The 12,811-nt window shown below is 32.1% G+C and overlaps 1 pseudogene; it reads left to right on the forward strand.

Annotated features, from left to right (window-relative positions):
- The first annotated feature begins 3,550 nt into the window (after positions 1-3,550).
- On the forward strand, positions 3,551-11,281 carry LOC130814586 (probable amidase At4g34880; annotated as a pseudogene).
- The last annotated feature ends 1,530 nt before the right edge of the window (positions 11,282-12,811 follow it).

Here is a 12,811-nt window from a genome sequence, read left to right on the forward strand (position 1 = left end):
TGTGCGGTCCTTTCGAATAAGTCTCAACTATTAAATCATCAAAAATAACCTCAAATGTTGGGCTGACTATTCCAAGCATTCCTAACAACTATTTTTAATTTGGTTTTCTCTATGGGCATAATGTTGATCTGCTCCATACATCTAAATTTAATACTTCAATTAAGATTCATTTGAGAAGCCACCTACATAATTGATACACCTCCTCTTTCATTTTTTTTTGGTTAGTATGCATATTATAATCAAATTGATTCTATAAGCACATAAAACTATAGAAATAAATATTCGACTATATAAATTTAAATTTATCATGTTGATAACTTGATATCGAGTATAAAAATATCAACTATTTTTGTGAGAAAGTGTTCTTAGGAAAGACAACCTTTAAACAATGAGCCTAAGTGATGTATTAATTGGGCTATTTAATCCATATATAATATGCGTTTCATAAAAAAAATGTCCCATATAACAATTTTCAAAAATGTTTTAGCTTGTCTTATATGAGACTGTTTCACTATGAGACAGACTCATATAATTAGGCTTTTTTTCTAACTTGATCACTTTAAAATTATAAATAATCACTTTAGCACGCTAATATACATGAGCCGATTTGATAAAGATGGTCTCACTATAACATCATCTCATTTAATAATTTATGAAAAAGTTTTATTAAAAAAGAAATATATGGATCATTCAGTTCTTGTTTAGCCCAGTGCTTTGTTAGGAGGCTGGACGCTTTCCTTTAAGGAACGGGCCTTTATAGCATAGAAAGAGGGTGCCTTGTTTAACTCTAATGTGACTGAAAACGAAAATTTGAAATACTTAAGAAAAAAAAATGTAATTAAATAAATTAAGTTTTAAACTTATTCCGAAAGTAAGCGTGAAACTCTTAAACCTGAAGTTTGGGGCTGTTCGCAGTTACGAACTGGTCAAAAAAGACAAAATAGTTGTTCGCACTTACTAACTACGAACAGTTATTTCACCTGTTTTGACCTGTTCACAGTTAGTAACTGCGAACAGCATGCTGCACAAAAACAGGACAAAATAGTTGTTCCTAGTTACTAAGTGGGAACAGCTATTCTTGTATTTTTGACCTGTTCGCAGTTAGTAACTGCGAACAGCCCCAAACCTTAGGTATAGAAATTTCACGCTTATTTTTGGAATAAGTTTAAAAGTTAATTTATTTAATTTTTCAAATTATCACTGAAAACATAGGACTGTGCGATCAATGTTAGCTTCCCAAATGTGAAGTGTACAAGATACTTTTGCACTAAGACTCTTTCATAGCGAAAATTTGAAGTAAATAAGCAAAATATAAAAAAAATCTCAAAATAAACAATGCAAAAATTTATTTTCCAAAATCAGCATTTTTGACTCAATACTAAGATTAAGTATTTGTTCGCACTAACAGCGGCCTACTAATAAGTTGAGTCAAAGAAAGTCAGCTCATCAATCGACCGCTCTTACTAACAGCGACCAATTGCTGAGCTGACTTTCTTTAACTCAGCTTATTAATGGGCCGCTATTAATAAGAGCGGCCCATTAATAAACTGAGTCAAAGAAAGTCAACTCAATAACGGGCCGTTCTTACTAACAGCGGCCGATCGCTTTGCTGACTTTCTTTGATTCAACTTAGTAATAGGCCGCTGTTAGTAAGTGTGAATAAATACCAAATCTTAGTATTGGGCTAAAATTGCTTATTTTGAAAAATAAATTTCTCCATTGCTTATTTTGAAATTTTTTAATACTATTTTACTTATTTACTTTAAATTTTCGATATGAATTAGATCAGATAATCTATTCATAATTTCATTTCGTAATCACATGACAATAATCTGTGTTGTTCAACCTTATTTGCTTACATTAATTTATGAAAGTAACAAATAAAAAAGTTTAAACATATATGTTTTTTATAATAAAAAATTCTAAAGTAAGCTTCCAAACAATATATTTTCCAAAATAAACATTTTTCACCCGAACCTGAAATAAGACTCCGCTTTTTACAACGAACAATTATTAAATTCAGTCATAGTCAGCTTACCAATCTCCCTCTGTTAATAGGGGCAATTTTTGAGGTGATTTTAGCTCAGTTTGACAATAGTCTGTTGTTACTAACAATGAACGATTATTGAACTTAGTTAAAGTCTACTCAACAATCGCCCCCTGTTACTAATAGCAGGCGAATATTAAGGTGACTTGACTCAGTTTAGTATTGGTCCACTATTAGTAACAGCGGATAAGTATCTTACCCTAAGTTTGGGTAAAAGATACTTATTTTGATAATTATTTTGTTCTATTGCTTATTTTTATAATTTTTTATAAATAAAGGTTAATTTGTTCATTCTTTCATTAAATATCTATTTAGGGTCCATCTTGAGCACGTTTTCAACTGCTCTATTTAGATTAATAGAGGGTCCCTTTAAAACTCGGCTTGTTTAAAGCCATAAAAAATAAGGATCTTATTGCACAGGTATAGATGTCCAATCGTCCATGAAAGTAACCTAATTTACATCTAATATCATGGTTTTTCTTTATTTGTAAATTGAGTGTTTAAATATTTAAATTCTTAATTTTAACATAAAAATATCAAATAACTAAAGTGATACAAAAGTGAATATTTGTTTAATTTACTTAATTTAGTTAAGCTAATTAGCCGAATTTTAAACTCTCATGAAATATATTGTTAAATGAGAATTTTAACATAAAAATTTAGTCGCGCGTGACTCGGCCGCGGCTCAGTCGTACAAATTGTGCGACTGAACCGCGGTAGAGTCTCGGGTTTTATGCGACTGAGCCGTGGCCGAATCACACGCGACTAAATTTTATTTTTTTTTTAAAACAATTTAAAATATTATTTTATTATTATTATTATTATTATTATTATTATTATTATTGTTATTATTTATTATTATTATTATTATTATTATTAACAATAATAATTATTATTATTATAATAAAAATAATATTTAAAAATTTTTTTAAAAATAATAATAATTATAATAAAAATAATATTTTTAAAATTTTTTTTTTAAAAAATAATAATAATAATAATAATAACAATAATAATAATAATAATAATAATTATTATAATAATAATAATAATAATAATAATAATAATAATATTAATATTAATAACAAAATAATAAATTTAATATTTAAAATAAAATAAAATTTAAAGGGGTGAGTCACGGGTTTTGTGTGACTCAGCCGCGGCTCAGTCGCACAAAACCCGCGACTTACCCCTTTAAATTTTTTTTAAATATTAAATTTATTATTATTATTATTATTATTATTATTATAATCCAGGAACAAATTCATAATTTTTTAAAATTTATAGATAAATTCGTAATTTAAGAAGGTGACGATAAAATAAAAAGGATGACAAAGTTTAAGGATCGGATGACCTTATCTCTTTCCTCGTTTGTTTATATTCTAATTTACTAATACTTCCAAGTTCCGACAATGTCATCTACAAGTACTTGCATTTACCATCCCCAAACAACTTTCCATCCTTTTCATTTTCCAACCCTTAAGCCTTTCATTGATCACTTAAATCAACATGACAATCAACGGTCAAGATTTTCTGATCGAAGAATCTACAGTCACAGCCATACAACAAGCCTTTTCCCAAAGCACCCTGACTAGCAAACAACTCGTTGACTATTACCTTAACCGCATCGAAACCTTAAACCCAATCCTACGTGCAGTCGTGGAACTTAACCCCGACGCGCGGTATTTAGCCGTTATAGCCGACGAGGAACGAGAAAAAGCACGGCAAAATGGCCGAGAATTAGGCGCGTTACACGGTATTCCCGTGTTAGTTAAGGATACGATTGGGACCAAAGATAAAATGGGCACGACAGCTGGGTTGTACGCGCTGGTTGGATCAGTGGTGGTGCGTGATATACGGTTGTGGAGAGGTTAAGAAATGCTGGTGCTATTATTTTGGGGAAAACTAGTTTATCTAAGTGGTACAAGATTCGATCAATTGATCATCTTCCTAATGGATGGTGTGCTCGGTCTGGTCAGGGAGTGGTTAGTTTTTTTTCTTTTATTTTTTTATTTATTAAGATTGAATTTGGAATTTTGATAGTGTTTAATGTGTAGAATTTAGGTTCTATAATTTTTTTAGTTAACTATGCTTTTAATCTGGATTATGGATAGCAAATGAGAATTCTCAATGAAAATATTTTGATAAAAACATTTTAACAATCATATATATTCAGAATTCAAACTCTGAATAAGTTATTTACAAATGGTATGGTGTATGTTGAGTGAAGATCCAATTCCTATGAGGATGATGTTGGATTTGATCACTTGGTTGTCCATGCTCTATCTTGCACTCTTGAGAGCGAAGATGTGAGTGTCATAGGTCATGGAGGATTAAGTTTTGGATCACTTATTTGAAGTAATCAAGATCGATAGCTTGGCATGGCTTGATGTTAGGAAAGGAGTGCCAAAAGAGGGTGGCTCGACTAGTCGAGCACAATGGCTCGGTTGAGCCAAAGAAGCAGCAGGATCCAGTAGCTCCTAACCATCCGCTCGCCTGGTCGAGCATAGGCTGCTCGGTCGAGCGAGGCACAGTGCGCAGGTTCAACAAGTTTCTGTATTATGTGCGAGATTTTGTGGGCTTTTAAGCCTTTTGTCCTAGGTTTATCTAATATGTTTTAGGGCCATATAAGGAGTTTTAAAACATCATTAGGGTATTGGAGAGGCACATACAAGAGTGAAAGCTAGGGTTCACACCATAAGAGTTTTCCATCCTTATATATGCATTTTTGTGAGAGATTGACATCAAAGGTTCAATCTTTGCTTTGAAAGGTTGTTCTTAAAGCTTTGTAAGGTGAGTCATTAATGTATTGTTGAGTATATTGATGATAAGATACTTGTTTTGAGCGGAGGTATCCTTAGATACCTCATATTTCTTGTGTTTTGTCTTCTCTATTGTTGTGCTCTGTTTTTAGTGTTTGTCTTTGCACTTGTTTTTGTTATTGTCTCTTCACCATTGCTATAGCCCATTCACAACAGTGTATTTATTTATTTATTGTTGGAAAATAACATAATACTATGTGTTATCACCGAAGAATAATTACTGATTGATTTTAGGATGAAATCTCATCGGTAGGGTTTGCATGGAGTGAACTACTAAACTGTCATCGGATTTATATGCAGCCAACTCTCATCCTGTACGTATGTTTTGATGTGTACAAGCTCGGCATGTAACTTTTTTTGTATTGGATTCATAGTGTAAAAATGCCGAATGGCCGTGATTGCGATAATAGAATGTTGATGTAGTTATAGAAGTTATGCGGTTATCGTAACATCTAAATATTGGTCGATATCCTTGATATAACCCAAAGCGTGTTCTTTTGCACCTTTACAGCATAGAAAATGTCGGTTCATTTATTTTAAAACCATTACAATTTGAGCGGTGCATGTAATACAGCCTTATTTTTACACTTTGAATTTTGTTGGTGAGAAAAATTAATCTTCGAGTATATGTAATTTTTTTTTCCTGGGTGAGAAAAAGAATTTGACTTTAGCTTCCGTGGACGGCATGTTATCTAATATCTACATAATAAGAAAACATAGTGCATTTCCCTCTGGTTTAAGGAACTTTCAGCATAAATAAGCAATGTGAATAGTGATTGTGGTGGATGTGACTGCACCATGCTATTCGACATTCATATCATCATATGAATGATTAAAAATGTCTTCCAATCAACATAAAACTGTAAAAGACATGACAACGTGAAAAGCATAGCATAGAATGCTCGTTCGAGTAGTTCAAAAGTGCCTAGGACGCTCGTTCAAGCAGCCCATTTACGCTGCTCCTGCCTCTTCTATGCATGAATGCACGTTTGAGCTACATACTACTTGTGCGAGCTGTTTTTCCCTTCGACAATTTGAGTCTTAATTTACATGATTTACTAATCTCAACTTAATTATCTATGTAGAACCCACATGTAAAAGCTGCTGATCCAGGTGGTTCAAGTAGTGGTTCGGCAATTTCTGTAGCAGCAAACCTAGTGACTGCATCCCTTGGGACAGATACCCACAGTTCCATCATCTCCCCTTCTGATCATAACTCTTGTGGGACTGAGGCCAACAGTCGGGCTTGTTAGTTGGGCTGGTGTCATGCCCATTTCTTCACGTCAAGACACTGTTGGATAAGATTAAATGCGTTTGCGTTAGAGTATATAACATATTTTGGGCAACCATCAGCTTAAGCTTTTGGTTGAGTTGGTTCTTTAACATGGTATCAAAAGTCAGCGTGATAAAAGATCACAAGTTCAAATCTCAACCACCCCTCATTTAGGTATGAGAAGGGTTGTGTTGCATCCACACTTTCAGCCTAAAGGGCTCTCGTGTGTGGAGGCGTGTTAGAGTATATAACATACCTTAAGATTTCAATCATCAATTTAAGCTTTTGGTTGAGTTGGTTATTTGATAACTGATAAAGCTAAAACTCCTAAAATCAGGGCATCAATTGAGTTTTCTTTATAATTTGCAGGCCCATATGCAGGACAGTTTCAGACTGTGTATGTTCTGGATGAGATTGTTGGTCCTGATCCCAGGGATGAGGAAGCAACCACAAGATCATTGAAATTTATACCCCAAGGAGGCTACAAGCAATTTCTTAAAGTGAATGGGATACAGGGAAAGAGATTAGGTGTTGTTAGACATCCTTTTGTGAGTTCCTTACATGAATCAACTGTCCCTCAATCATTTGATGATTACCTTGAAATTTTCAGGTAATTCAAAATTAGATCAGCCTCTTCAAAGGGTTCTTAAATGGCTCGTAAAATTATTTACGGTTTTTGTCTGTCTCATAAGCTTTATAGATAAAAGTAGTATTACATATCGTTTGGCTCTACTATCAGCATAAACTTTTGGAAATTGGTTTCTTGTCATGTTATCAAAAGCAATCTTACAAAAAGGCTATACGTTTGAATCTCATCCTCTCTTCTTTTTAAATGGAATATGTTATTTGTAAAAGAACATATGTTGCATCCACACTTTTAAGGTAACTAAGGTTGCATGCATTTGACCTTCAAATTTTGTTACGTATGAATTTTGAATGAAAGTCGGTTAATAACGTTGAGATAATGAAACATTGAGAAGAACAATGAGGTGAAAAAACCGGCATATATAATCGGATGAGGTGAAAAAACCGGCATATATAGTCGAATCATGTCTCATTATCTTGTGATTGAATTGCAGGGAAAAAGGAGCAACAATAGTGGACAACCTTGAGATCTCACACATTTCTGAGATAATGAACCCTCATCATAGTGGAGAACTAACAGCAATACTAGCTGATTTCAAGCACTCGATTGATGAATACCTCAAAGAGCTTGAATCATCACCTGTCAAGTCTTTAGCAGACATCATTGCCTTCAATGAAAAAAATTCTGAATTGGTAATTTGTCTAAATACTTCTTATTCTATTCCTTCCATCCCAACTTCTTGTAGTCAATGAGTAAGTTTGTAACAGGCTCAAATTTCTTAATCTTAATCTTCCGATTAATTATTCCGAAATTTCTTTTCGAATTCCTAATCCTTTGGTTATCTAATTCAAATCACCTTTAATTCCTAAACCTTATTCCGATTTTTGTAATTTCTTCCAAATATTAAACTTAAAAATATATATATATTCTTAAATTTCTTTATAAGCACTAAAATATTATTTTATTATTTTATACTACGAAAAGTAAAATTTTAATATTATATTTAAGGTTTTATTAAAACGTTACGTTTAAATTTCGTTTTCTTAAACTAACTTTACTACTTATCATTTTAACTTTACAACTTTGATTTAATTATTTTATACCTAAAAATTAACTATATTTTTCTTATTAACTTTAAGTATAGTTTTAACTAAAATTTTCTAAGTAAACTATCATATTTTCATAATCAAACCTTAATCATACTTTCCCATTAATCTAAAACATTTCACTAGCATAAACTAGAACAAAAATTTGATGAATCAAAATCCTTTCTACATCAATCCATAATGTTCATCACTTACACAAGCTATCACCATTTCCTTACACAAGTTATCCTTCTTCTACACTCCAAATTCTTACACATCCACTTACACACTCCAACTCTTACACATTCACTTACACACTCTAAATCACTTACACAAGTTAACCTTCTTTTTCATACAATCTTATGAACTAAAAAGTTGCCCAAAACCCAATATAAATACCCCTCCTTAGCCATGAGATCACTTGCACCCCCATCATCAAATCTTTCTACCATTCTTTCTTATATCTTCACTTCATTAACATCTTACTAACTTTATACCCTTTTTATTTGTTGAAGAATCAAATGAAGATGGAGCTTGATCTTATCACTTCTTAAGCCGATAATCATCAACTTTTAAAAAGTCAAATATTATCTTTTGGAGCTTGGATATCTTTTTCTTTTGGGTAATTGAAGATCTACTTCTTTGAAGCTTGGAACCTTGAAGACTTTCTCTTTTGGAGCTTATTTCCTTAAGTTCTTATTATCCTATTATTATTCTCTTACTTGGTTTAGCACCACCTTCGGAGGAAAATGGTACACAGTTTCTTAACTCTCTCGTTATATGATATTTATTTATGGTTACTCGATAATATAAAAGCATGATCAACATGATCTTACTTTAGTCATTTAAACTTTATATGGTAATATTAAAGTCATATCCAGTTTAGTGATATTTTTGTCAAAACAATAATACTTTTGGGACACTCGAAAAAAGAGTCATATATATGGAAATTTTTTATTAATATGATAATATAAATATATATGAATTTTACTAGTTAAATAAACTTATGTGTTTAAAATGATTCCATATCATCTTGGTGTTTTGATAAATTTTTAAACGATTTATTGGTAAAATAGTCAAACAAATTTGTTAAAATGCTTAGCATTGTTTTTCTCTAAAACTCATTCCATATAGATTTTGGACCCTTAATAATTTGTCGGATTATGTTATTTTTATAGTGATGATAGATCCGTTTTACTATTTTACTAGTTATTTGATAAAATATGTTATTAAGTACTTAGAAATATTACCCTTGACTGTTATGATTATTTATGACACAATAATGACTTAGTTTAGCCTCAGGAATCTTAGTATAGCTACGAAAATTTGTTATTTAATTAATATTAATTTATTAGATACTAGTAATTTGTTTCTATTAAAAGGGTAGAATTGTCAAAAATTTGACTAGTGGAAGTTTGACTTATAAGAATGTAAACTATTTCGGTTTAGAGTCTTGTTTGATATTGCATGATATTGATTGTATGACTCTGATAGTAAGGTAACGTCGAACCATGGACCGGCATGTAAAATCCCGGCGTCCGTGTTAGCCGGCACGTAAAATGCGGTGTCAGACAGGGGGTCCGAGAAAAACTCATCCTGTGAAGTCTCGAGCATAACAGTATTGAGAGGAGTGACGACTCCCACTACAGTTAGGGTTTAGGACTATGGTCCTCACCTAACCAGACCCTTACATATATCAGTTGTCATTATTGTTGTGATCTTGTGATGTGCTATGATGGTAAAGCTATGAGGCTTAATTGAACTTGATTAAATAAGCATTAAGGTTACCAAGTATTTAGTAGCAGTAATGAACTTCTGCAAGTATTGAGAATGTAACTTAATGGCTTAGTAAAGGTCAATAATGAGTAATAACCTTCTATATTGTGCTTGATGATTATTTTGTAAGCATGATTTAACTATCGCATCATAAGCTTGTTGAGAAAATTTTACTCGGCTTTATCGCTGACCGATTTAATCGGCTGTCATCCGTATTATGGATGACAGTATTTTGCAGGAAAAATTAGCTCAGGTTTCGATCCAGGCCGCAACTTTAATTATTCTATCGAGGACTTAGCTTCAATGATTTTACTTGATGACTATATTGTACTTATGTTTTTTTATCGTATTTAAGTAAACCTTATTTTATATTTTCTCAGTTGTAAGATATATTTTTACTTATGTTTTGAACATTTTTTTATTTCAAATGGTTTTTAGCAGTTCGGCGTTTTACACTTTCGCATTATTTATCTTAAGTATAATTATTAATGTTAATTATGTAACGAGAGTGCCGCTCCTGCTACAAAGTTGGTGTTTCATGAGGGCAAATCTGGGGCCGAATACTCACCTCTATATGTGTGCTGTGCGTTTTAAAGTATATAACACATCTTAAAGCCTTAGCAGTTCAAATGCTATGTACTCTATCTTATAACCTTAGTTTTAAAAAGCGCACCTCGCTTTGCAACTTGTACGCCTCGAGCTCTGGCTCGGCTGAAAACGCCTCTACTAGATGAGGCAAAGCCCACTACAAGAGGCGTGCGCCTTAGGCGCCTTGATGTGCTTCACGCCTTATGCGCCCAATGCGCTTTCTTGTTGGGCCGTGTTTTGGGACGGACAAAAAATACATATCAACGAATTTGAGACGGAATGTGTGTTTATTTTACAGGAAAGGACTAGGGAATATGGAAAAGATGAGTTCATAAAGGCAGAAGAAATGAAAGGAAATGAGGAGGAAATAGAGAAGATAAAAGAGCATCTAGACAAGCTATGCAAGGAAGGATTTGAGAAAATAATGAAAGAAAATGTTGAAATATAGTGACTCGAACAAGTCATTATATGAAATAAAGATTTGGGAAATGGATAACGCAGGTTGTCAGGCAGAAGGGTGTGCGCAGGCCGCGGAGCACTGCGATTTTTGCGGGAAGTTAGTTTTGGCACGTTTTTGGCCGGTTACTCTTAGTTTTTGACGGTTTCTTTTGTATTTTCTTAATCCTAATTTCTTTTCATTATGAGGTATACTATATAAAGACCCCATGTAATTAGAATTAGAGAATAGGATGCAATGCAAAACACAAAGTGAGGAAAACTAAGAGAAAAAGCTTGGAGAGCCATTGTTGTGGTTTCTCGTGTTCATCTTGTAATCTCCCGGTTTACAGTGAAAAGTTTATTCTCGGTGCCGGTGGATGTAGCTATCACGTTGATAGTGAACCACGTTAATTTCTCGGTGTGATTTTCTTTATTGTTTGTTTGAATCTTTATTGCTTTTATTATTGTTTTCGATCTTTGCTTTCGCTGTCGCACAACAGAAAATGATTTGGATGCAATGGTGAGTCTTGGGATTAAGGCTATACCTGTAATGGCAATAGGAGGATACCCTGGAATTACAGTTCCGGCTGGTTATGATGAACATGGAATTCCTTTTGGTATGTTATTCTCAAGGTTCAAAAGGAATGGAACCCAAGTTAATTGAGATTGCTTAGGGGTTTGAACAAGTTACTTTGGCTAGGAAACCTCCCTTGTTTCATTCTCCTCAATAGCTTCAATAACTTGCCCTGTCCCTACTTACATTGATTTAATTATGTGTGTTAAGGAGATGTAATCAAGTAGAATACATGCTTGTCTCAGTTAAGTTGATTTGTAATTATTGTCAATGCCAATATATAATGTGGAAAATACGAAGTGCACACGCTTTATCAGCCAAAAAGATTTCATCCCTAAACCTTATAACATGGGAGGAAGGTTTTCAATAACTTATAAAGTATGCACATCATTTGTAATTCATCATTGTGGGATAAACCATCCTAATAATTTGTTGTAGACTTTCATGACAATGTTTCCACCATTTTTCTTAGAGAAGTAATTTGATCCTAAATTTGTACGGGGTGTTTGAAATCAGGTATTAATATATCGATTATGAAAATAGTTTAATGTTAATTTTTATAAAATACTTTATACCATAAACATGTATTTTTTGACATAAAGTAAAGGTGCTCAAAATAAACACAATGATTCGATATTCATCCGACATGATATAATCAAACTCAATTTTGTTCCAATTTCAATATGAATATAAAATTATGTAAAAATCAATATAAACACAAACTCAATTTTAAACTGACCTGAAACATTTAACTTGAAATCAATCCAATAACTCAAATAAATACATCTAATGCTAGGGGCAAATACAAGGCCCAAAAACATTTAAGTTTTATAGTGTGTTGTTAAATTTGATAGGAATTTTACATGTGACTACACTAAGTTTGGGTATAAACCTTAATATGCATATTTTTCTTGTTAAATATTTTTAATTTTATATTATTTTTATATCATTTAATTTTGTTTTTCTATAGTGCGAAAGGTAGTTTCAGACAGCACCATCAGCACAAATTATGGAACTATGTTAGTGCACACCGCACATGAAAGCTAATGGAATTTGAATTGACTACCTTTTTTGCCCATTTTCCTACTTCAACCTAGCCATGATGTTAAACGAGATAAACAAAGTATAAGAAAATCAGCTACTCCTAAGTTCCCCTAAATTTCCTAGACATATTTATTTTTGTAAATTTTACTTTATCTTAATTATTTTTTATTCTACATTTTCTCTTCTAAATCTATTTACAAAAATTTATTTTATTTCCTTTTCTCAACTTTTTGTGTCTTAATTTTATACTACCTACTAATTAGAATTTTAAATATTGTAAAATTAATACAAGCATGTACTTACTCTGTTCCTATGTATCAACACTATTTTTCATATTAGTTTACATATTAATTTATCACATTTAATTTGCACTTTTTCTAACAAAAATTAGACTTATTTTCTTTAATCTATTCTACAAAACTTATTTTCAAAATTATATTTACTTATTTCGATCATCTAATAGTATTTTATTTTATTCTTCAATTTACTTTTGCTTTTCACTTAAAATACAACAAAAAGAAACACACGCTAATCCATAGAGATAGAAGAACTATTAATATATTACACATCAAAAACAC

The sequence above is a fragment of the Amaranthus tricolor genome, chromosome 1, assembly GCF_026212465.1.
Source record: "Amaranthus tricolor cultivar Red isolate AtriRed21 chromosome 1, ASM2621246v1, whole genome shotgun sequence".
NCBI lineage: Eukaryota > Viridiplantae > Streptophyta > Magnoliopsida > Caryophyllales > Amaranthaceae > Amaranthus > Amaranthus tricolor.